The 27917-nt window shown below is 35.6% G+C and overlaps 1 protein-coding gene across 1 annotated transcript in view; it reads left to right on the forward strand.

Annotated features, from left to right (window-relative positions):
- Positions 1-27917, forward strand: part of IL1RAPL1 (interleukin 1 receptor accessory protein like 1) — a 1388178-nt gene that overhangs the window by 491202 nt on the left and 869059 nt on the right. The gene's annotated exons all lie outside the window — the stretch shown is intronic.

Here is a 27917-nt window from a genome sequence, read left to right on the forward strand (position 1 = left end):
GGACAGTACATCATGTTGCCACTTATTATTTTTTCCTAGTCCACCTGTTCTCTTGGAACTTTCCACTTGCTTAATAATGCATCCAAAGCTTACCTATGTAGAGTTCATCCCAGTGATGCCAAAGCTCACCACTATTTTTAAATATTTCCCTCCATGTGGCATCTCTCCATTTGGGCATAAATCACAAACTCACCCCTAGTGTTATCTGCCTCATGAAAGCATGACTGTGCCAGAACGCCAATAGCCTTCATCAGCCTGGCTAGTCTATGAATCTGAATTCTCCTGAAATTCATTAAAGTAAAAATAGCTAATTGAAAATGAATGTAAAGACACCCAATGGGATCTTAAAACCTCATCTTTCAAAGTGATGTGCTTTAGTCTTAATAGGGCTTTTATTTATTTAATTCCAGGCTTCCCTTAGTTTTTGTAACAGGGTTTGTGGAGGAAACAAACCCAAATGTCTTGTAAATTGTCAAACTGGATGCCCATCTCGGGGGAGCTCAGAGGGTATCATGTTTTAAGTGTTATCTTTTTGGAGCTTGGGACATGTCTGCTGACAGACGGCTCCCCTAGACTAGCAATGCAATGCTGTTCAGATAATTACATAAGCTGAATTAGACAAAGTATTTTATTAAAATGACAACCAGATGGAACTTTGAAAGTACCTTCTTGTGTTGTTTTTTAAATTTTTTCCTGAAGATTTAGATGTTAGGTTTTGTTACAGGAGTCATTTAAAAGATATTAATAATGAATTTTCCTATTTCAAGGAGAAAAACTCAGAAAGATCTTGTGGCTCTTTTAACATTAATATGTGGCCAATAACAGACTATTTCAGCCAAACCATGGTATATGCAAAATAATACCATTCTTTTGTATTTGCAGATCTTATTTCTTCAGAGTAATAGAAAATGCTGCCTGGCATTGTCTTATTAATCTTCATAATGAATGCTAAGGGGCTAAGTATGCAATGTTTGGCATTATCCACATGTAACAGAGTTTTAAAAAATGGGGCACAGGAAACAAAATAAGTCTAGCAACTTGTTCCACTCAAAGTGGAAGTTTAGCAGTGGAAATTAACTAATGTTACTAGAAAAGCTCTTACTCTCTGTTACTTTTCATAATGACAAAATTGCTTATGCTGTATTTGACACATGGTGGTTTTCCAGTTTGCATCTGACTATGTGTCTGGATGTGTCTATGTGATGAATAAAATATCAGGTATTTGATAGATTGGGACTATTTTGCCCTCTAGAGGCAACTCAGTGGAAGAGGCAGAAACTATCATTCAGTGTTAAGGATTGAAAGATGGTAGGTCAATCTTTGGCAGGGCGGTTTGAATGGTTCAAAGGCACCACCTCATTAGACCCCAGGTCTCACAGTGGACTAGATCACAATGGGACAAGTAGAGCTCAAAGCTCTTGCTATAGCCACATACAGTGGTTAATGATAACAGCAGAAGCTCAGGTTTTGTTTTAACTTGGGTACTTCAACAGCCAGGGTGTCTGGGCCTGCCACCTAGTTCACAACTCACTGTACTTTTTAGTTCACTGTAAACTCTCAAAATATGCTAACTGAATGGATAAGAGAAAATATTGCCAACTAATATGAATTCTTTTGTTAGCAGAGTGTATGATAGCCAAGTAAAAATATTTTTCTTTGTTGCATTCTTTTTACATGCACATGTGCATATGAAAAAACAATTTTCTCCTTTTTTTTTTTTAAAGCTAGCTTTCAACTTGCTACTTATTACATATTGGTCTATCATGTTCCTAAAATCCAATTACTCCTCTGGTAGTTTTAAAAACTTGTTCCCAAGTGGCATGCCACTTGATTTGCTGTATTATCTTTGAAATAATATATTGATGGAAAGAGGTGTGAACAGGGGTAAAGAGCAGCAGCAGAGTGTACATATTTGTTAAATGCTCCTTATATGTCAAACCGAGTACTTAGTACCTTGATTCTCACAACAAGAATCCAATGAATCATGCTACTTTATAGATGATGAAACCAAGTCTTTAAGAAGTTAAGTAACTTACAGGATCACATAACCACAGAAATGAGATGTGAATTTGTGCTCTCTGATGACTGAGTCAGATTACCACACGACCCTGTCCTCTACTTCTAGTTCCAGGACTAGGGAAAGCCTCAGCTTTGCTCAGTACTGTCAGATATGGAAGCTGGTGTTGCCAGATTCTCTACCTAACCACCACTTTGGAGCAAGGCAGTGATCGCATCCTAGATTTTGATTGTCATAAGATAGAAGGATGCCTGCTGGTGGTGGACAGAATACTTATATTCATTCACAGACTTGAATGGGTTAAATGGTCACAAGCATCATCCTGTCCTATGAATTGTGGCCATTTAGAAATAAGGGAGGGGGCGGGAATAACCTATTCCTTTGCAGTTTATAAAACCCAGTGAGGTTAAGGGATATCAAGGGTTATACTCAAGCACACAGTACTTTTGTGTGGCAGAGTCTGAAATGGAATCCACATGCCTTGATGCTAACTGCAGAGTAATCCCCACCCTTCTACATGGCCTGAACTTCTTGTAGTTGTTGCTTGGCTGATAATACCTTTAAATAGAAAGTAAAAACTGGTTGGATATTTTCCAGAATATCTTTCATTTCAGATACATTCTTAATCCATCAAACAAGACATTCTACATAAAGGCACATCTCTACATGATATGTTAATGAAGAATGGCGGGGAAAAATTAAACGAAACCCTTTCAGTGAAGGTTTTTCAAGCCCAACTCCAGCTGTTTGAAGAATGCCAATACGATAGCACACAACTGCCACTACTCCTAATTAATTGACTTTGGAGGTTTTTAGATATTCACTGACATGCCTTGTACTTATGACTAAAAACGCGCTCTAACGATCTAGAGCAATGTTACCACACAGATCGCACATTGTCAAAGGCTGCCATGGCTGGAAGCCTCTCATTTGCTCTGTCTGTTAGGATGAACCGTTTGAAAGTTACAGATGCGTTTACTACCGGCATTTTCCAAACGGCAAGGACATTTGTTGCTAACAGTCTCTGATGGGAAGGAGGAATTTGTGATTAAGGTTAAAGTTAGGTAACACTTCTGGAACTAGAAAGGGTGCTGAATAGGGAACATCTGATATTACTTGTGACCACTGAGCCTGAATCATGAAGACGCCCTCTTTTACGTTTAACCTTTTTCTATATAAATCCAACCTTTGTCCTAATATTTCTTCCCTTCACTTAATTGAACATCCCGTTTTATTTTTCCTCCTCTTATCTCTGACATAATGTGTCCTGCGTCTTTGTACAGATTTCTCATATTCTTCTCTTGTATGGGAACTATTTATGTATCATACTTCCCTATTTACGCCTCTGCCCATTCTCTACCCTCTTCCTTAAGAAAACTGCATTTTCCACGAGAGAAAGGTTCACACAAATTTTGTGTGTGTGTCATCAGCCTCTAGCCCTTATTACTGTTATATATTAATGGACCAGTCTTCTATTAGTGTCCCATTATATGAATGAAGAAATGAATTAATGGGGAGTGAATTAAATGAATGATATAAAGTAGGCCATCCCACCCTAAATTTTTCAGTTTGAATCAAAACCAACATCCTGCTAAAATACGTTTTTTTTTTTTTTTTTGCATAAAGGTGGTAGAATTACTAGCCAAATGTTTTGTTAGCATCTCATGCCAAAACTTCCACTCATCAATGATTTATTTCAACAATAATTACCCAAAATCTCCAAGTGTAGGTATCAGATGTTGAATATTAGTGTCCTGGTGCTTGGGGAGCTTTTCCCAGGCTTTTACATATGCTTCTCAATGTGATTCCAATTTCAGTATACAGATCTTTTATTTACTATCAAGTCACTTAGCTGATTGGTTAAGGAAATAGTGTTCATAGAATTTCTTGAAAATTCTACATATTATCTTAACAATTCCTACTTGGCTGCTCTATTAACATCCAGGTAGAGAGGAAAATTAGGGAAGGATGCCAATCCCACGTGTAAAACCAAAGTAGAAGTCATTCACAAGTAAAATTTGCATCAGTCGTTTTCTCCTGTGTGGTTCCGTATTAGTGCTAAATATAATAGTACCAACTTGCATATGAAAAACAAATAATTGGTCACTGTTTTTTTTTTCAAATGTAATATGCCATCAATTTCAAAACACATCACTATTTTATGAACCATGGAGGAAGGAAAAACTGCTGCTAAATTAAACAATGTGGGTTATTTTAAGCTATATTTTTATTTTAGAGATATTAAAATGGATTAAAGGTCTGGTTCTTAAATGAAATATGGTATTTTTCAGTAATTAGTTATATAGAGTGTATTCAAATGATCTATATTTTCAGTATTGATAAACTTTCTTTTTGAAGGGTGGAAATACATAGACTGTTCATGACACATACTCTTCTAGGAAAGTGTTTAAAGCCTACTCAACTTAACTGATTTACTTTAAATAGCCTTTATATTTTCATTTAAATTTAACTTTACAGCAAAGTTGGAAATGTATATTCTCATATACTCTTCATCAATTTCCTCCAGATGTTAACATCTTGCACAACTGTGGTACATTTGTTGAGATTAATAAATGAACGTTGATGCATTACTATTAACTAATTCTAGACTGCATTTGGATTTCACAAATTTTATTCACTCGTGTCATTTATCTGTTCCAAATTCCATTCCATGACACCATGTTTATTTAGTTGCTGTGTCTCTTTAAGCTCCTCTGATCAGTGACAATTTCTCAGTCTTTCCTTGTTTGGCATGACTGTGACTCTTTGAATGAGTACTCACTGGCTATTTTATAGACTGTCCCTCAATTTGGGTTGGCCTGCTGTTCTTTCTATGATTAGACTGGGATTATGGGTAACTCATTCACTTTCTCAACCTGTAAGATGATGCTTTTATGATTCTATTTTACAGATGAGGCAGCTGGGGCAGAGAACAGTTGAGTAATTTGAGGCCCTGGGTTTGAATGCAGAAAGTCTTTTTATAAACCCTGAACTCATAAATACTAGGTTATATTGAGTCAGGATTTATAAAGCAGAATCATTATGTCCTCCTTAGTGTCTCTCTAGTATTTGTTGGCTTCAGATTACAGTGAATCACAGATTATCTGTGAAACAATAATAATAATTGTGCTTAACATGGTGCTGCTCACCACAGTATTTTAGTTTATTAAATTTCTATACCATGTTCACTGTTAGCATAACAATGATTTTTTGAAATGAAGTCAACTCTTTTTTTAGTTGCATAAACACAATTCTGTGAATCTGAAGGGGATATGAAATCATAGGTTTTGGGTTTTTATCTCATAGGTTTTTTTATCTTACTTCTCGAAGAAAATGAGTTGGCACTCTGTGTCCCTTATTTTTAGGGAGAAAATACTCTGAATTCTGCAAAGCAATTCCTATGCAGAAGAGGAAAACAGGGCTGCTCTAATAGTCCCCACAAGTTTGGGAATTGATGAAAAAGATAAGGCCACTTTCCAAATGAACTTTTAAAATTGCTAGACAGCTCTCAGAGTTAGGCTGTAGGAAAAAAAAAAAAAAGTAAGTTTGGGGAAAATTCCAAAAATGTGAGTTGAGCAGACTGTGTCTGTACATATGCTTATGTATGTTCTTTGGAAGCTCATCCTCTAGCATTTAGCAATACCAGAATTTCTATGCCAGTAACATTACATGGAAATCCCTTCCTCTCAAACTGGAAAAGGTCTTGTAGGTTAGAATGTGTATAAAAGTGCAAATGCCTTTCTTTGAATTTAAGACCTGAGGGAAAATAAAATATCTATGAAATGTTTTCATTTACTGAGGAAAACATGAGAAATTACTCCAAAATGGTGTTACCAACTTAAATTAGCTATGTTTGTTTCTAATCTCACAGAGATTGAGTCCCTGCTGTGGGCAGGGCACTTTCCTTGGTGCTATGTCCTAGATCACATGTTGCAGTTAGTACCGAATTTTCTGCTAAAAGGCTATAATGCTTGGAAAAGTATTTTTCAGATGTAGCAAAGGGAATAGCCTCTCTAAAGAGACTATTGATGGTCTTGAGCTAAAGTATTGAAAGGCAAACTTCATAAACTACAAGAAAATGCCCATATTGGTCAAGGATCACACAGCAGATGTCCTCATTGGGTGGGATATGGATTTGGTGAGGTTTTGTGTGTGTGTGTGTGTGTGTGTGTGTGTGTGTGTGTGTGTGTGTGAGTGTGTGTGTGTGCTTTCCAATTCTAAAATCTTGATATTTTTCTAATGTTAAGTTACCTGGTTGTAATCACAAACCTCTGTCATCATTCAAAGATGTGGGAGTCAGACTCCCTGCTGGAAGTGTTTAAAAAATATACTTTGGAAGGATCAGTACGTAGCTTGATTCAGCTTTTTCAGAAGTGCCACCTTCTCGGTGTCATGCGATGTTGCATCTGGGGCTGTAATGCCTGTGGCTGTGATTAGCTAACACTTGTCCAGCAGCTCATATTTTTAGGTTTCTCTCAGTACTGCCAAGCAGTGGAAAACATTATTTGTTGGCCTAGTTTTCTCATTGCATGTGTATAAAATGATACTGAGATTCCATGTCTGTAAGTGAGTGAGGCTCTATAGCTACCTGCCCTGTGTTCCCATCATATGAAAAGGAAGGAAATATATGTCCAAATTTAAATGGGATTCTAGTCCCTTTATTAAACTTTCACGAGGCTTTCATTCTGTGTTCTCGATGGGCTATATCACATCAGGCATGTTTATTTTTCTACTGTGTAAAATCAACCGAAACTCTTTATTTCTCTCTGCTAAACCTGTTTCTCCTCCAGTCGGCCCTGTGTCCCAGAAGCCTGTTCCATTTCGTTAGTTACTCAGAGCAAAAACCTCGGAGTTATTCTTGACTCCTCTCTCCCTCATACAGTATGTCCAAATCAGCAAATCCCGTTAGCTTTATCTTCAAAATATCAATATGTCCAGAATCCTATCACTTCTCACATCTCTGTTACTGGCATTCCAGTCCAAGCCAGCATCTTCTCTTTCTTGAATTATTTTAAGAACTTTCTCCCTAGCCTGAGTCCAGCTTTGCCAAACTGTGTTCTGTTGTTCTCTGAAAGTAGCTTCAGTGATTTTTTTTAAAATGTTTGTCAAGTCATCTCTCTCAACATCTCCCTCAGATCAAAATTCAAATTCCATGCCATACGTAGAAAATCGATCTCCCTTTATCCACCTGACAACATCAATTCTGCTCTTTCTTCTCTCCACACCCCCTACTTTGCTGTGTGTGAACACACCGTAACTCTCCCAACTCAGAGCTTTTGAAGTCACTGTTTTCCTTTTCGAAAATGCTGCTTGCCAAGGTATCCATCCTCAAGGTTTGCTCCCTTGACTTTCTTCATGGCCTCTGTTCCTGATTCACTCATCAGAGGCCCTTCTGGATTACCTCAAACCAAGGCTACAACCTCCAACTCATTCCTCCTCACTCTGTGTCATTACTATACTTTGACTGCATATCATTTACTACCACCTAACATTTTATTTTATTTTCTGCCCCTCCCCATTAGAATATAAGCTCCATGAGAGCAGAAAGGCATCTGTTTGTTTGTTTGCCTTATCACCAAAATGTAGAATGGCACATATAGGAGATCAGTAATGACTAATTGAATGAATATAGTTTAAAGACACATTGTCATTAAATTGTACTAGGCCAAATACATGTATAGACCAACTTTCAGCTCTATATAGAGCATGGCTTATATTTACACATATTCAAATCTGGTCTTCTAATGTATTTCATATTCCAAAACTATAAATATTTACTGCTATGAGAGGGAATGATGTCAATTATTTTAACTTATGTGGCATTTGAGAAACTACATGGAAAAAAAATTTTTTTAAAAGAGAAACTACATGGAAATTTTACTGTTTGTCAATTTTGTTTTTTCTCTAGATCTAACAGGCCTTTTTTTTTTTCTTCTGGAACTTTCTCTTCAGTGCAATTTTAAAAATTATTTTGCTACAATTTTGGAAGTATTTTTATTTATGAAGTCTAACTAGTCTAGATCAGGGCCTATAATACTGTCTATATAATTCAGTATCTTCCAGAATGTGTTTTTCTTTGTCAAAGACTGTGGTTCATTATCATGGGTGTCATGTAGAACTGAAACTGTTAGTTGTGTTCCTGTTCTTATTACTTGCTTCAATCATCATTGTCAAATGCATATCAATAGAACTTGCAAAAACATTTAATGGTATTGGATTGATACTAACATTCTTTCACAATGTAGTATTGACTGTGCTGTGCTAAAAATAGTAATTTCATTCAATAGGAGAAAAAAAAATAACATGGCCTAGATGAATGAAAAAAGCGAAGATATGCCTTAGTCTATTCTGAGTAACAAAATATATTTTCCATGTTTTTTTCACTTTTCTCAAAGCAACTGAAATTTGTAAGAGGATGATTTTTTTAAAGTTGTGTCCATGACTAAAATTAGAAAAATAATAAAACTGATAATGATACATATTTTAAGCTTAAAGACTCATTTTTGTGAGCACCCAATATGTAGTTTAGAAATGATTGTGCTATTAGATTGACTTTTTAACTTACTGGAAATTGGTGTTCTAATTTAGATGCATGTGTATGACTCCCATGTCTATTTTAGGATAGATTTAATCATAAAATGATTTACCTTGGGCAATTTAGAATAAACTCACTTGAGTAATTAATTTAGGTGTTTCAGGGAGTTAGTTTAGATCACATAAATAAGAACCTTGTCTCAAGGAATCCTTCACTGTTCTGTATTGCTATTTGACCTAGACCTTTTTTTTTCCATCCTAGAAGAAAATCTGTTGATAAACTCTGTGTCATTCTTTAGTGTCAGTATATTGTCTTTAGCATATTGAGGACTATATTAGTGTCTGTAGAAACTGATGCTTTGATATTGACATGAGTTCATTAGAAATGAAATTTTGGTCAGTCTCTAGTTAGAATACTTGCTTTCATATATATTTTTCAGGCTCACAGCTGAGAATAATTAATAATATTCTAGATTTGGGCCAATTTACATTCAGTCACAGACTGACAGAGGGGAGACATCTTGTCAGTGACATGTGTGTTATGTATCACTATATACATATAGTTATCTATAGTTGCTTAGAATATTAATAAGAGATTTGTACATTGTCATGTGCATTTTTCTATAGCTTGCAGTTACTGCACCCCTTCAGGTCAGTAAAATCCTAGTGCTGTTTAGGTTTAAATTTCTTATATAGGTGTTCATAGTACATTCCCTTGAGTAATGCTGGGCACCTATGTTAACAGAAGAGTAACTGTTTATATCACCTGTTAATAGAATGCACATTGCTTCCACTAAATAATTCTTTTCTTCATTTGTGGCCTGTTATTCATATCAGACATGGGGAAACATTAATCGTCATGACGGTTTAAGCATTTTGAAGCTTAAGAATAACTCATTACTTGTTAGGCTGGGAAGGTATTTTCAAAATTCCAAACTCATGAGTAGGAAGTTTTATCTTTGCATTTAAAAAATAAATTAGATGAAATTATCACATTAACTCTTTCGGGCAAGTAGGATTCATTTACCTAAATGTTCGTATTAGTAAAGGAATTGTTACCCTACCAATCTGAAGATGTTAATTGAAGTTCCAAAAATTACACCCAGGGGTAATTTCTATCCTGGCAGCTGTGTGCATATTAGGACAATTAAAGTGCCAAAGGAATCTCATTTTATTTCTTTGTTATTATGTCTAAGGATATTGATGGCACATTATTGAGGTTTGCTCAGGATCCAGTGATTAAAATAAAAATGATGATCTCATCAAGCAATTCACATAGCACATTTATCCATTTCTCTTTTGATTTATAACTTAGTTTTACCTAATGCAGTTTAGTCAAGTCTCCTGGGCTTATGTAGTTTTTTAGTCTTTGATAATCTATACTAATGGACTGCAAGGGTAAGACTATAATCTAATGATATGGCTAACCCAGAGTCTTGGGAATGGATTAAGATAGTTTGAAGCAGATCATGTTTGTTTAGTGTAATTTTATGACTGGTTCACATTTGTTAAGCAAATTCTTGTTATATGGGTAGTTCAGAGTGGCTGAGGTTCGAATAGAGAGTTGGAGAGTATCAAAAGATACAGTTTCTAGGAAGAGGAGTAGAAGTCCAATTAATATTTAAAATAAACACTGTGAATCAACATTTGGTGTTAACTGATAATTCTCAAAACTCTATTTTCTATTTAACTTTGACACAATTACCTGTTAATCAGGATGACTGTGTTTATGACTGGGACTTGTGAGTTATATTTATTATCGTCTTCCTGAATGTGACTGACTAGTAAGCATGTTCTGTCCATGAAAAATGGCAGGCAGATCTAATAATGCTAAAGATGAAAGAAATGTATACTCACACCATTCTCAGGTAAAATATCACATCTATAATTGAAATATCTATTTGGATGAAAGCATTATGAATTGCAATTCTGTGTATGCATTCCAAATATGGCAACCTTAAAAAATATTTTTTTTCCTTTGTGTTTCACGTTTAGTACTAGGAGAAAGTGATTTGTGCCTAATTTAACATTCAAGTAAAATTAACATTTATCCTAGGGCATTCTAAGTACTACAGCCTGTCCCATTCATTAAAACATCGTGTACTTATCTGCAGAATGACTATCCTCAGAAGAGAATCTGTTGAATTTCTGCATCTTACCCAGTATCAATCACTTTGATTAGGGTCTCACTCCACGATCTAGGCAGCCTCTCTCCACAGCAGCTCCATATGTCTCCTGCAGCTGTTCCACTTTCTAGGCAGAACGTGACTCCCTTTGACTCAGAGTTTGTGTCCCTGTCAAAAAGATAGTTGATAGCTCCTTTATTATTTTGATTTGCCAAGTCTCTTAGGGCTTGGGATATTACCAGTGGCGAATCCTGAATCTGATAACTGTAGAATGAAAGACACTGTGTCCATGAGTGTTTTGATGGGTGAAATATTTTTACATCAGTAATGGTGCTAAAGAGCTGTTGGAAGAGCAGGGATAGGGCAGAAACTTTGCTTATGAAAAAATTGCTCCAGAGAAGTTTTCATTGTGCAACTCGTGATGAAAGGCTACCATCTTTTGTGTTTTATGTTAATAAGGGTTAGGTTGCCGTTTCTCTTTTCTATGGTTGGTTTACAGTCTGCAGATTTTATATTGGAAAATATTTTTTCAGGTTAGCATACTTGTGTTATATGATGCAAAGGCAGAACAACTATTTTACATTAACTCTAGAGCCAACAGAATTTTTCTGTGTATTTTAGAATCTCTGCAATAGCCAAAATGTTAGCTGCAATATTTTCACTGTAATGAAAACATGTAGAATAAATAAAATGGGAGAAAACAGATTCAGAATACAAGAAACTTTCATTTCTATAAATGGCAACCTGATTCATTCATATCTAAAAATGCAGAGTTTCTGTGGATCTTAATGTAAAAAGATAAAGCAAAACATCTTTGAAGAAATAGTAGGGTATTACCTCCTGAAGCTTGCTGAACAAACATTTTTGGGGAATGATGATAAAAGTTTTGAGCTCAAACTTTTAGGATTGCAACTGAAATTTCAAACATCTAGAAACTTGATTATCTTGTTGAAAGAAAGATGTTGGGATATCTTTACATAATGTGGTAAGATTTTAGTATTGAGCTTCTGTATTTAATCAGAATATCTACCAAAATCAAAAGACAGTAGTTTCAATTCCATGCATGATCTAAATGAAACCTCAGTGTACCTGTTCATGGATTTGGAAGGGTTATATGAACATTTCCTATCACCAATAGCATGTATGGTCTTTAAAGGTAACAGGGAAAACAAAAGTGTTTGACTCTTGATTTTAGTGTGTTAGACCCTTGAGTTTCAAATGGCTCTTTTGGTAGCAACTTTCCTTGTTTGTGGAAACCTAGAAGTGGTCTTAATATTACTTGATAATGTTTTATCTGAAAGGCAAAAACATTAGATGACTTCAATTTCCCATGCAGATTTCTACATTCAAGCTAATGTCTGGTTGTTGAAATGGAAGAAGGAAGAGGCAGATGAAATAGTGTCAGTACAGACTTGATAGGCAGTGCAAATGAATAAGCGATTGGCCATCTGAGTTGTTAAGAAACATTGCACATTTTATTATAGCTGTAATTCTTTGAGTTTGTGATGCCATATTCAGGTAGGAATACACACACCTATTTTAAATAAGTATAACCATCACAAGTAAGTCATTCTGGGATAAAGAAGATTGGTACATACGTACAATGGAATATTACTCAGACATATAAAAGAACAAAATAATGTCATCTATTGCAACATGGATATATTAACACATGACCCATAACACTTAAAAAGCTCTCAGCCTCAATAATCCTGGGAATATTTTAATACTGTCTTTACTTTCAGTCTCTTATTTTCCCAACCATTGACTTCTTCAGTTGGACACCAAATCTTATGATTGCATCTGTTAATTTGTTCACATAATTGATTTCATTTATTCACGTGTCTTTCCATTGCCATGACTTCTTGGTGAGTAACATTCCACAGTGGTGTCAGATATTAGCAGTTAAGTGTCTACTGAATTAATGAGCAAATCAATGCTTGGAAGAATGCAAAGTAAATATTGATTAACATAGAGTAAAGGAAGGCAATTTCTAGCTGGTGGTACCAAAGAAACCTTTGTGATTGATATGAACTAGGTCTTTACCTCTCGAGTATTAGAAATCCTGAACATGAGAGTTGGGGCATATAGGTAACTTACATGCTGATATTATTTCTACTTTAAATGGTGAAATGAATATATTGAAATATATGTTCAGATTTAAAGTTTCAATCTATAATTTTCTTTTCTATACCCAAGAGATCTTATTAATGGAAATTAAATTTTCTATTTAATCATTACTATTAAAAGGAAGATTCCACTCCTAGAGGGACTGAAACATGCATATCTTATTTCCCTCTCTCCCTCATCAACTATATCTCACCTATTGCTCTAACCATTTGCTTATATTTCTAAAATCTATCTAGAATATCTATTACTTTTATTTCTAATATTTCCCTCCCTTACCCTCCATTATCTTTCTTATTTCTATAGTTCCTTATACACCACTGCTTGATTTCTCTTTTTAAAACACATATCTGTTCACATGATTACTAATGCTTAAACAATTTTCATGATTTCCCATTGCATAGAGGATATAAGCTTCTTAAAAAGGCATTCAAAATTGTGCAGTCTGTCCCACACATACATGTTCATCATTTTCTCTGTCACTCCTCTTTGTAGCCTTTCCAATCTATGTAACCCACATAATCACCAGACTTTAGGAAGCTCAATCTTTGAGTGGTATCTAGTTCAAGGAAACAGTCTGACATCCAAAGAGTAAATAAAGTATTTCAATATTATTTCATCTGTCTCACAATGAAACACCAAGGTGTTGGGGGGAACTATTTCCAGTTCACAGTTAACATCTTGAATAGTCTTGTCCACCATTTGTGTCTCCCCAGAGTCCAATCTTGATTAGAAGGGCAACCTCCCATTCTCTCTTCCACAACAATCCTTCCCACTTTCTGAAACTCAGCAGTCATTGTTTCATTTTTCTATTCCACTTGCCTCAGCATTTTAGTTGTAAATAAATTTGGCCTGTTTGTTTTCTTTTGTATTTTATCTTCTTCGCTCATTACTCATTTTTTTTTTTTTTGGTTTGGTTGGTTGGTTTGTTTTTTTACAACTAAAAAAACCTTATAAGATGATTCAATAAGTGAAGCTCTCCTCTGTCAAAGTTAGGGAAATGGGAGGTTTGAAATGCTTATTTTTAAATAACTTTCGTCCTCATTGCAAGCCTATATCACAGTTATTCACTGTATGCTACTGAGAAAATGTCTCTGTTTCCTTTTTCTCCCTTTTCCTTCTCTATTTAATACAGTGTCTTTTCAGTTTAAATGCCCCAATTCCTCAAGTCAGAATTGTCTGTACTCTTCTCTATGCACTTTCAGCTTTTTTTGCCTACTCTTTTGGTGTACTGTTTGCTTTTATGTCTTTCTGCTTCCTCTCCTAGACTGTGAAATAAGTGCTGACTTGGACAGTGGTCTTATTCTTGTTGCCCCCAGTACTAAGTAAAGTTCCTTTGACAAAGGGGAGGTTCTTATATGTGTTTGTCAAATTGGTTTCTTTTGAAGGACTATTATTTCAGAGGTGGGTTTAGGTAAATTCACAGGCAGTTACACTTTAGCCTATCAATAAAAACCGTGTAGTTTTGAATCAGTAACTATATGCACTGAATGAATGAATCACTTATAAACATTTATCACAGATTTCAGTATGAAATCTAATCATATCACTGGCATGATGCATTCAAAGTTATGATCAATGTATTTGACCAAAATAATTGTCTTTTCATATTTATAATTTTGTTGGAAGTAGTTGGACCAACATTATAAAACCATGTCTTTAATTTGATCAGCTTTACCCACTGTGTACATTTTCTTTGTAAATGTGGTTATAGATAAATTGCTTATTTTTGAGTATAAATGATAAATGTCTGCACGACTGTTGTTACAACCATTTTAAATTTTTTAATGTCATGTATAATGCCAAGACAGCCAACAAAACTGTTTAAACTTATTTTAGAAGTACTAAATTTGAAGTTTTGGACCTAAGATTATGAAAAAATTATATTAAAATTAGTTTTTAAAAGCAAAATACAATACAGAAACTTAAATAAGAGTTTTATTTAAAAATACTTTATTTTTGTCAATCTAATTTAGGGATTCTAGCATCTGTATTATTATTGTACAGTAATTAGGCAAGGAAAGATGAAAATGATATAAATATATTTTTAAATATCTTTACTAGTCTCTCTGGAAACTGTCCTTTTTCATCATGTGGAGATATCTTTTAAAAAATACCTACTCCTAGATATAATGTAAAATTCCAAATTTAGTTAAAGTAAATTTACAAACTGATATTGTAAATATATGACAAGCTAGACAGTTATAATTTGGAGACAAACTATAGGATAAATTTAGACAAACTAAAATAGAATTAGATGTATAATTTTATATTAAGGAAAAAATAGAAAACTTCTATCAGGTCTAAACTTTGGAAATTCTGTATGAACTTTTGTCCCTTAATAAAATTAATTAAAATTACTTTGCCAAACTTGCCTGAAGAAGTAACACATGATTAATTCTTTGGACCCAACAACATGAGTAACAAGATGGTGATGTATGAAAAGGTAAAGTCAATTATTTATAAGTAGGGAATACTTAACAGTATTCAGCTGATGAAACAGTGGTTGTTTATGGTATTTTCCTTCTGAGATGGTTTGATAATGGCACATGTATTATTCTTTCTTGTCCTCAAATGGCTTGGGAGCTGTGGTTTATTCACTGTCCTTTCGGTTTCTTTCCCACCAGTGTGAAGTAGCCCATTCTACTTTGAATTTTTTCACATCTCTTCTCTTCCTAGTTGCTGTGGTTTCCTAACCTCCTGGTGGTAGCCTTCATTCCTTAAAGCTTTGTTTTTTCTATGTCTTCTTTGTCATTTGGACAACTACTGCAGAACACATTTTCTAAACTGTTGCCCCTTTATTCCCATCACATGAACCTATATGTGTAAACCCAAGTCAAATAGATTTATTTACTTGTCCAGGCTTGTACCCACAAAGCTGAATAATGACACAGAAAGACCATACAGCCATGAAACATGTCGATGTATATTGTAGTTACACCCTTCATCTGTGTCTTCCACACAGTCAGCCACTGTAGGCTTCATTGGCATTCTCCTGATTTTATCAGTATTTATCAATTAAATATGCAGTGTATATTAATGTTAAAATGTTTGATAGTGCTTACTTATCAAATCAGGGCTTCCCTGCAGGCTCAGTGGTAAAGAATCTGCCTGCCTATGCAAGAGACAAGTTCTATCCCTCAGTCGAGAAGATCCCCTGGTGAAGGAAATGGCAACCCACTCCAGTATTCTTGCCTGGGAAATCCCATGGACAGAGGTGCCTGGTACCATGGACAGAAGTGCCTGGTAGGGCTCGCAGAGTCAGACAGGACTTAGCAACTAAACAGCAAAGACTTATAAAATTAACTATTTTTAATAGACAGCTGTTATATAAGGTTATTTTCACTTAGGATGAAATTTAAAAGACTGGCATATTTCAGAATGTTCCTTAGTTTTATAATGGGAGTTAAGTATGTCAGCCGCTGTCCTCCTTAGTATAGCGGTGAGTATCCCCGCCTGTCATGCGGGAGACAGGGGTTCGATTCCCTGATGCAGAAGCAACACACCATTTGGGCTTCCTTGGTGGTTCAGTGGGTAAAGAGCCTGCCTGCAATCCGGGAGAATCATGTTCGACCTCTGGCTTGGGAAGATCCCCTGGAGAAGGAAATGGCAACCCACTCCAGTATTCTTTCCTAGAGAAGTCCATGGACAGAGGAGCCTGGTGGGCTACAGTCCATGGGGTCACAAAGAGTCAGACACAACTGAGTGACTAACACTTTCAAGAATGTCAAGTCCTTATTTTATATGTATGAAAAGTTTTACTAGGGCGGTTCCTTTTAAATACATATAGGTTTAAATTAATGTCTGAAAAAAGGTAATCCATGCTTCTAATTTTATTCGTTAATACAGTATTTTATTGATTGTGTTAAGTACTATATTCTAGCAATAAAAATACAGTATTTAACAAACACAATAGATAAATGTTTATTTAATACCAACTGAACCATTGAGCAATAATTCTGAAAGTGCTTTACAAACTATAAAACACTGTGCCAAACTATAAAGTGCTTTTACTAATCAATTTGGAAATCATAGCACCTGGTCTAATGAGCATGCTTGTTTTAAACTGAACAGATGCAGGGTGTGATGATATACCACATTAAAGTTATGAGTGAGTGGATTTCCTTGCAATTACAAGTCATATAGTGAAGGTAGTTAAGCTGAATATACTTCTGCCAATGAAGGAACTGTATAATTTCAGGTATTTTAAATTGTATTTATAAACTAGCCTTCAGAAAATGGATATGACACATAATGCATTTTGTTGGTAGTATTGTGGTCATTTTTCAGTTGTCATTTCAAACTCAAAGCTAAACTCTATACCAGAAAATAAAAATAAACCTAATCAAATTAATCTGTACACAAAAACTTAACATTATGGACCCAAGTACTAGAACTTTTTCAGTTTCAAAAAAGTTTAGAGATATAGTAGGAGGAATTCTGAATATGAGTGATATATGATAAAAGGAAAAAATTATTCCCATTCCATAGTCTATACTGTATATGTTTTGCATGTAATTCTTGCATGTACATACATACATGTCTTGTATGTAATTCTTGAATTAATATATTTTCAGACAAGAGAAAGGTATTGCACTAGAGTTGGCTGAAAGCAGTGATGTGGAACTGAATTTCAAGTGTACAAGGAAACTTCAATTTATCTCATTGGTTATAGGTAATTTGAATATTTTTTACTATAACAGTAAAAGTGCAAAGTCAAACACAGGTATATTCTCCTAGAAAATAAATATCTTCTAAGTGGTGTTATGAAGTAACACAGAATAGCCTTGCTTGCATTCTTTTTCCTGCAAAGGCCTTCTTTCCAAGTTGGATAATTTTTCTTAACACTGAAGAGTGCTATAATGAAATTTCTTCTGGAAAATTTATGTGTAATGATAAACATAAATCATTTAAAGAATGCTACAAGATAGGATATCATTCAATAGTACTGTCTCATACCAGGTAAATGGATGCTTCTATGATTCGGTGATGAGATGGTGTGATTCTAGAAGATGAATATTGCAATGTAAATCAAAAGCACGATATGTAGAGACATTTTCTTAAAGTAATAATTAGCAGTACTTGGAGGTGTGCTTAATGTGAAGAAATAGTAAAGGCAATAACATTTCAAACAATAAAAATTCATACTGATTCGATTGTATGTTGCATAAATTCTCTTTACAACCCTATTATATTTCCCCTTGTATTGGTTTCATTTAGGATTTTTACCATCTTTTCATTTTGTTTCTATGAGCTTCCCCTTACCTTTTTCCTTCATTTTTGTCCTCTTATTATGATTTCTTTGACTCCAGATTCTTTTGTCGTGTCCATGTATTTCAAGAATGGCATCAGGATGTCTTCTAAAATTCTCTTTCGTTTCTGTGGAAAAGTTTCAAAAAACCTGCTCACTTTCTAAGCTTCAGGATTAGTGTGTTAATATTAATTACGAAAATTTCTATAGGCAATTTCTTGTACTGCTCCTTGAGCCTTAACTATGAAGCTGCTACCAAACACTGGGCCTACATACTGATCTTCATAGTTCACATAACTTTCATTAGAGTATATTCTTATATTTGTTCAATTATATTATTATTGTTGATAATCTATTACTGTGTCTAATTTATAAATTACACTTTTTTCTAAGTATGTGTAGAAAATAATCTTATTTGTAAGGTTCAGTACTCTCCTTGATTTCAGGCATCTTCTAGTGGTCTTGGGAAGTATCCCCCTACTGTAAATGCCTAATTTATAGTTAGTGTAAGTATTGGTCACTCAGTCATGTACAACCTTTGCAACCCCACTGGCTGTAGCCCGCCAGGTTCCTCTGTCGGTGGAATTCTCCAGGCAAGAATACTGGTAGCCATTCCTTTCTCCAGGGGATCTTCCTGACCCAGAGATCAAACCTGGATTTCCCACATTGCAGGCAGACTGTTTACCTTCTGAGCCATCAGAAGCAGTGCTGTATAACACAGTAATAGAGCACCTTCTTGACAATATCCTGGTAGTGCTGACCAGAGGGCAAACCGTGCATAGTCCAGAATTGTATACAGTCAATTTAACCCAGTACATATTTTAGACAATGTAATTTCCTCCAAAATTTGATATTTGTCCCTATTGTGTTTTTAAAATCTAGTGATTTTTTTAAACAAATGTATACATAAGTAGGTAGTTGGGGATAGGACTTCAGACATTGGTAATTTTTACTATGTAAACACCAGTTACTTTACAGGCCCATTTCCCTGTAATGTTGAAACTCCTGCCACAATCTGGCTTCCTACAGCCTATCCTGCTGATTATTGAAATCTACCCAAATAAAAATGAATGAATGGAGAAAGCATATACTCAACCAGTTCCATGGACAATCATTACCCTACCCTCAACAATAGGGCAGGAAAAAGGCACATTTAATGATTTTTGAAAGAAAATTTTACTGGATATAAGATTTTTGATTTATGCTTTCTTTTTCCAGCACTTTGGATGTTTTCCCAGTGCCTTCTGGTCTTCATAGTTTCTATTGAGATGTGAGCTGTTAATATATGGAGTTCCTTTGAAAGTGATGAGTCATTTTCCTCTTGCTAGTTGCCAATTTTCCCTTTGTCTTTCAGCATTTTTATTATAATGTGTTTGAGTGTGGATCTCTGTGTTTTTCATACTTGGAGTTTGTTGAGCTTCCTGGATGTGTGGATTGATTTTTTTTAATATCAAATTTGAGAAGTTTCAGCTACTGCTTCTTCAAATATTTTTCTTTCTTCTCCTTTCTTTACTTCTGATACTTCCATTACATGTAGATGTTGTATGCTTATTGGTGTCCCAACTTTCTCTAAGGTTGTTAATTTTCTCTCATTCAATTTTCTCTCTGTTCTTCTGATTGCATGCTCTCTGTTGATCTACTTGAAGTTTACTGATTCTTCTGCTAGTTCAAATCTGCTATTGATTCATCCTAGCAAATTTTTATTTCATTTATTGTAAGCTTTTAACTCCACAGTTTTCATTTGGCTATTTATATTAATTTGTCTTTATTGATATCTTTAATTGATGCAACATTGTCATCATGCTTCCTCTACATTCTAAAATATATCAATATTGGCCTATATTGTTTTGAACATATTTATAATGGCTGCTTTGAATGCTATGTTAAATCTGACATTTATTCCTTTCCAAAGGCATTTACTGTTGCCCACTTTGTTTTCTGTTTATAGGACACATTTTTCTGCTTTTCTGCATGTCTCAATAATTTTCTTGTTGAAAACTGGACATTTTTGATAATGTAGCAACTCTGAATAGTGACATTCCCTCCACACTCTCACATATACACACAGACACACACTCTGGGGATCCTTGTTGTTGTTTTATTGTTTATTTGTTTTGTGATTGGCTGAATATTTTTAATGAAGTGTATTTTCCCCATAGTATGAAGCCATGATGCCACTTCTCAAGGGTGCAGCTTCAGACATGCACATAGGCACCCTGGATTGATAGAAGTTTCAGGAAGTCTCTGTTCATCTTTCTTTTTTCCTGATCTATTAAACTGTCTGTCTTTGCTGGTGTTAGACCCAGTTTTTAGGCTCCATTAATTGTCTGCTGATTGCTTTGTTTTGGAGGATACCTGGGGGTATAAATCACTCCACAGTCTTATTCCATTATACTCATGCTCCTGTGCAAGGCAATTTTTTAGGCACATCTTTGAATTATTGGGCTTTCCAGGTGGCTCAGTGGTAAAGAATCTGCCTGCCAATGAAGGAGACACAGGTTCGATACCTGGGTAGGGATGATCCCCTGGAGTAGGAAATGGCAGCCTGTTCCAGTATTCTTGCCTGGAAAATTTCATGGACACAGGAGCCTGGTTGGTTACAGTCTATGAGGTCACAAAGAGTTGGACACGACTAAGTGACTAAGCACACATGTACTTTTAATTATTCCTCATCTCAGAGAGGCTTTTAGCTGTCTCTTTCCTTGATTCTGTCTGGTAAACTAGCTATCCCATGGTCTATATAATTTTTCCTAATTGCCTCTCACCAGACTTTATTTCAGGAGTATCCCTAGACTTGAACTCCCATATACTCTCAGATAAAGTTTGTTCTTATGGAGAATGCTGGGTCTCTCTTACTGATTGATTCTTCCATTGGGCAAAATCTTTGCTTCCAAGCTGGGAATAGGGGAAGTAGACTGACTGTCTTTGACTGGCACACCTGCTTTATCAGCAACATGCTGGATAGGTTCTGTAGCCTCTGTCTTCTTAGCTTACATCTGCCCTATGAATGAGATGTGGGGAGGGTGTTTGGCCCCAGCTCCGGTATTCTCAGCTTGGCCCTATGAGTGGGAGTCAAGTACAGGAAGAGAAACCCTTGTTCTCTCAGTCACATTCATCAGGAATTTAGCCACTGCAACACGGAGGTTCAACGGATGAGAAATGCTGATGTCCTGCTCCTGTTGTGAAGATACCATAGCCTTTGACTCGGGCCTGGGGAGAGAGGGAGCCCTACTTTTTTGGCCACACTTGTCCATATTTGAATTTTGATCATCCTGCTGAGATGTGAAAGGTGGAGGGAATAGATGATGATTCATATATCACAGAGTGTCCCTGATCTTATTGATATTTAGTAGAGTTTATTGAATAAATGTTCTTTTATTTGCTATATTCTCTTAGGATAATTTGCTCTGTGCCTTAGGACAATTTAAATAGTTGTTTATTTTTTATTTTTTTTATTAGTTGGAGGCTAATTACCTCACAACATTGCAGTGGTTTTTGTCATACATTGAAATGAATTAGCCATGGATTTACATGTATTCCCCATCCCGGTCCCCCCTCCCACTTCCCTCTCCACCCGATCCCTCTGGGTCTTCCCAGTGCACCAGGCCCAAGCTTTTTTGTGTGTATTTTAATAATTTCTTACCAGTTCTAGTTGTTTCCTGAGGAATGAGACTATGCAACTCCTCATATTGCCATTCTGGAAGTAGAAGTCGTCCATGATTCATTTTCAAGCTCTTCTAGGCTCCTTGTTGCTTAAATATTTAAAACACTGAAGTGTTAAATATTTCTTTGTATGTTTCATGTTACTTGTAGGAAAAATAAAACAAGATTTTCCAAACATCCGTGACTCGGATTAAGAAATAACACACACTCAAAACAAAGCATTACCGTCTTGGTGAAATGAGGCAAATGTTAGCTTCTCAATCATAATTGAATGTGGGCTTGGTTGTTTAAGTGAAAAAAATATTTCTCTTTTTTTGTGAATGGATCATAGCAATTTGCTGTTGCAAACACATAGACAATTTCTCATTAAGCTAGAATACTTTCATCGTTGAAGTGTTCCACCAAACAGGTTATTTCATACCAGTTAAGAGCTTAGCTAGAATTCAAGATGAATGCAAATAACAGTGTTTATAATGAAGATTGTGGGATGCTAGGAACAACAATTTATCTAATTTTCTTTTCCTCATCCACTCTCACTCACATGGTGTTGGAATCAGATTACTTAGTTTTGAATCCTGGATTCACCACTATGTACTGAGGACTTTGAAATAGTTACCCCAAACTTTAGTTTCCCATTTAAAGAATTGTAGTGATAATAGAGCACCCTTTAGGGTTGTTAGGAGGTTTATAGGCATTGATCATTCATATAAAGTACTAAGCAATACCTAATGTATAATAATAATACATATATGTATTAACAATGCCTGATGTGTACGTTTAACATAGTAGTAGAAGTAAGAAATCATAAGTCCAATTTAGTGAAATATAACCCTCTTAGCAACTTGACATAATCAATAAAAATTGAAGTCTATAAGCCTTTTTATTTAATGAGGTATAGATTGTAGTAATCAAGAAGAATTTTCTAACTGTTGTTATAATCACTGGTTTCATGTTATGAGATTTTCTTAAACATTATATATTTTCATTAATACCTTCTCTATGAGAATACACAATATTTTTATTAAATATTAGCCTAATACACATAAAATTATTTTATCAATGTAGATAAACTAAATAATGAAACGGGTGGTGACAGCTTTCTCTCCAGTCAGTCATATAATTTTTTAAGAACTCAAATTTTTTTGTGTACACCCACCATGTAGTACCCAAAATGAAATTAATCTTTAGGCGAGGCTTTCTTCTACATGTTATTCATTCAGTCGGCTTTACCCAGTCTTCTATTGTACCAGGCACTCTGTTAGGCATTTGGAAGGCCAAATTGATTTCTTTAGCTGAAAGAAAGAGATAGCCATGGAAGCAAACCACTAGGATAAATTTTGATAAGTACTTTGGAGTCATACTCCAACATGTTGTAGAAACACAGAAAACAAAGACTCCTTAGGGAATCTTCAAAGAGGACAAGAAAGATCATTCATCTGAGGTTGTTTATAGATGCCAATACTTTTCCTGGTATGGTGAGATGCAAGAAGGCCATTTCTGGCACAGAGAACAACAGATGAAAGCATGAAATAATTAAAGTGCTTGTATTGTTCAAAAGATGCTGAAAAGTTCAGATATTTGGAGAATCCAGTGAATGGGAAGGATAATAAGATGGGAGAGCAGGGGCAAGTTGAAGCCAGGTTGTGAAGAATTTTTATGCTGTTGAAAAGATTTTGGACTGCATACTATAGGCAGAGGGAAGCCAGAGAGCATTTTAACCTGAAGGAGTGGCATGGTCAGTTAGGTCTTTAGAACAGTAAGTCTGCCTGTATTGTGAAAGATTGAAGGACATAGTGCTTAAGTTTCTATTGTAATGGTCTAGGTCAGGATAGGTCAGAGCTGGATAAAAATAACTAGATCCAAGACAGCTTTTCTGTTCTGTGCAATAGAGTTTTTCCTCCCTAATCCCCCTTCTTCCTCAGAAAATGCATTTGGTTTTGTTCTATGAAACTGTTAAAAGTATTAAGATTCAACCACCCAGGTTTTTTTTTTGTTTGTTTGTTTTTGGCTTAGCCCGCTCAGGTAAATTGCTTTAATGATGTCCATGTTGTAAGGGAAACATATTCTAATTTGGGAAATATATATCAGATGCCTTTGAAATTATGCATTTTAGTGCAATGAAGAAATTGAAGTAGATAGTGAAATGTTTTGAAATGTTGTTACTGATGATATTATCTACTACCTACATAATATAATGTACATTTAGTAGAAATAAAATGAATTTTGTGTCTCTTCTGCCCTAATGATGAGAGAAAAATGTATTTGGGAGCTTAATCTAAAGTGTAGGTTGATTTAAAGTGAGCTCTTTTCTTTCAAACAAAGAAATTAAATGAGAAAATGATGTATACATATGATAATCACTTGTTTCTAGTTGAGCTTTATATTGTGGTGGCCAAAAAGTTCATTTGGAATTTTCCCAAACAGACTTTTTGGCCAACTCAACCTATACTTTTATAAATGATTTCCAGTGGCTAGTCCTAATTTATTCATTTGCTATCTTCAGCTTCAGATTGTTGCAAAGGTCACTAAATGGCACTAAATTAATGACACTAAATGGCGCTCTGCTTTGCTTTCTTCACATCTTTCTTATAGAAACCACCCCCCCAATACACACAGACACATACCTGTACACCTATCTCCCTGACATTTTTTTAAGAGAAACCTATGATCTTCTATCATATAATTATATCAAGACATATTTTTCTTACAGTAACTAATTTTTATTTTGAACCTTTGTTCCCATGCTAGGGGAAACTTTTGAAATTGTTCTCTTTTCCTGAACATTAACAGTAAGAGACCCAGCAGCCGTTACCGGTGTTGCTATCAAGTAAACACTTGGAGTGTGTAGATTTACAAGTAGGAATGGAATGTTATTAGAGATAATAGCTCTTAACTTTGCTCAAGAACAGATCACCCCATGACCATCTGGTCCCTTGTCAGTTCATTTCTCTTATAATTCAGAAATTAGTGTTTTTGGAGTGCATGCGATGTGACCTGTCCCTAGAAGCTTTGCCATATATGGGGTTCTCTTGAAATTTGCGAATTCTTCTGTTATCTTTGGGACAAGTACTTTTCATGCCTAGTAGGATAAAATACATTTATAGTCTTTATATCCTCATGTTTCCTGAAAATGGTTAGGATAAAAAAATATATTTTTCATCTTGAATTGCTACTTTTAATTGTTAAAAACACTGAAATGATGTAGATTCCTTCTAAACTGAGTAGACTATTATCTGGATTATATTTTGCTTCAAGAGCCATAATTTTATCTTTATTCTATGAGCCTTAGAATGTTTATAATTTTCATCAAAGCAGCAGATATCAGCACTCTAATTAACGCCTTCCACCATTCCTCTTCTGATACTTGAGAAGTTGGCTGTACTACAAATGAAACAGAGGCTGACACATTAAAATGGACCTGACACAGATGGATATCACTTGTCTTGCATGACCTTGGGTAATTACAGATTTTTTTGTGTGTAATTATTCCCCTGGATCCTGCTTCCTGTCTTCCGATGCCATGTTTTTGCATCATTTCTCAAACCTGAGACATCATGAGCCAAAACTAGCAAGTGGTCACGTAGGTCTGGCCCACCTAACACATTTAATATGGGATGATAATGAAATTGGTACAAGGAAGTATGAAAAGTTATGCGAACACTTCAGGGTTACAAATACTTTTGCTGTGCATTTGGTACACTCTGGAAAATTAGTAGTTGATCATTTCTAAAGGTGGTGGAAAGGAAGCTATAAATGATTTTAATGGAGAAAAAAGTAAAAATGTTGACTCTTGAAGATAATAATAGCTTAATGTTAATCAGGACTTTTACTTGTGTCTTCCTTTACTTTTCTGACTATATTTCCCCAAAATTCAGAGTCCTAGAATTTTATAAGGAAGATTATTACTTATCTCAGATATGATTAGAAATCAGGATCAGTTCATAAAATATACTTCATTGTGTAAACAACTGAAAATGTTAGAAGTCAAATCATGAAGTGGTAAAGATTTGAGATACATGAAGACTGAGAATTAACTACTAAAACTTTTCAGGTCTTGAGAACTCCTATTAGGGAACCCTAGTGAAGTCTCCATCATAAGCAAGTCCTCCTTTGCACTGTTAGTGTTTGTATTTGGACTGCAAGAAAGAGAACCTGGCTTGGCCTCCTATCTTAATACAGGAGAACGAATATAACAGGAGGACATTGTGTCAGTCACAAGAGTTGTTTGTTGTACATCATAGGCCCTAAGGATGGACAGAAGAAGGGCATTTCTAGACAGTGCAATATCAGAGTTTTATGAATAATCTCTGTAGAACCTTCTAACCAAGAGAAACCTGTTCTATTTTCCTTCTAAACAGTGGAGTGCCTGATTGGCTAAGCTTAGGTCTTACACATACCCGTGGACTGATGTGTGGAAGCAGACACTGAGGCTGACATGACCGCCGGGATCCCAGTCATTGAGAAAAGGCACTGCTTGTCTTTGTTTGCTAATTTGTTTTTCCTGCTGCTGAGCTACATGCCTGCCCAAGTCCTTTTCTCCATTCCTGAAATGGAGCAGGATACAGAAATTCTTCCCTGCTGAAACGAATACTTTGTCATTTTGTATTTTTAGGAATTTTTACACTGAAGCAAACGATCATCCATAAAAACAAGCAAATGATGCTAATGTGCTTGGTCATCTCAATTCCTCTCCTTACTTTCTGAATCCCACTGGAATTGTTAGTTTATATCCAAGGAATCTACTTTTATTTAGATGAAGTTAATCTAAATAATTTAGCTAGAGGTATATTTGAGTTGATATCAAGGTTGGAAATGATCAGATATTTGTTCTATTTCTAAATCTGGTCCCCAGCTATGTTTAAGAGTTCCTTTTCACACACCCCCAAATTCCAGTTCTGGATCTGTGCAGTACTTCATTGAAAAAACATTTATTTAGGCCAGGCTTATCTGGTGGCTCAGTGGTAAAGAATCTGCCTGCCAGTACAGGAGAAGTGGGTTTGATCCCTTGGTCAGAAAGATCCCCTGGAGAAGGAAATGGCAACCGTCTCCAGTATTCTTGTCTAGAAAATCCCATGGATATAGGAGTCTGCCAGACTATAGTCCATTGGGTCACAAAGGAGTCAGACATGACTTAGTAACTGAGCAACAAAAACATCAAGAATGTGTTAGTCCAAATATGGTAGTTTTTTTCTAAATCATATGTGCCAACTCCTGAATCAGTAGAGGCTTACAGTGTTCTTTCCTTTGTGAGAAAGGAAAGAAGTGGAAGAACACTGGAACCAATTAATAGCATCTGTTGTGACTCATGAAGGGGATCATGGGTACAGCTCCCACACACTTGCTTGTTCTGCTGTAGACACTGTTGGGGCTAAGATGACAAGTGTAATATGGTCATCCCTTGTGAAAATTATTATTATCTCGGTATCCCAGTTACTAAGTTCCCATAGTGTTCTAGGTGAGTGGAGATGAAGACTTAGATAGGACAGATACTCAAAAGGGGAGGAAAGTGAAAGCAAGTGAAAGTTGCTCAGTCATGTCCAACTGTGATCCCATGGACTATACAATCCATGGAATTCTCCAGGCCAGAATACTGGAGTAGGTAGCCTTTTCCTTCTCCAAGGGATCTTCCCAACCCAGGGATTGAATGCAGGTCTCCTGCATTGCCGGCAGATTCTTTACCAGCTAAGCCACAAGGGAAGCCCAAGAATACTGGTGTGGGTAGCCTATCCCTTCCAACCCAGGAATCAATGCGGGGTCTCCTGCATTGCAGGCAGATTCTTTACCAACTGAGCTATCAGGGAAGCCCTGGCATGGATAAGTGTAATATTTTTGTTGTTACAGCTGAAAAGATGCTATGGATACCCTAGCACTGTCACTTCTTTGATCACTTCAACACTGAAGAATGGAAGCCACATTGTTTTGTTGTTTTGTTTGCTTGAAGTATTTTATCCTTATTTTGTGCTCCTCTTTTCTTTCCATTATCTTCAGTGTAGTTTTACAAGATATGAACGCTGTGTCTCACCAACTTGGGAATCTGTTTGTTAAAGTCTCTTCTCTGCTCCCACCTAACTTCTTTTTAAATGAATGGCTCCCATTCAGTAACCAGCTACAGGATAGATAGCTAATATATTATTGACAAAAAAAGGTAGAACTATACTTGGCTCAAAGGGCCTACCTTTCCCCACTTACATGAATTGTC

This window comes from Odocoileus virginianus, chromosome X (genome assembly GCF_023699985.2).
Source record: "Odocoileus virginianus isolate 20LAN1187 ecotype Illinois chromosome X, Ovbor_1.2, whole genome shotgun sequence".
NCBI lineage: Eukaryota > Metazoa > Chordata > Mammalia > Artiodactyla > Cervidae > Odocoileus > Odocoileus virginianus.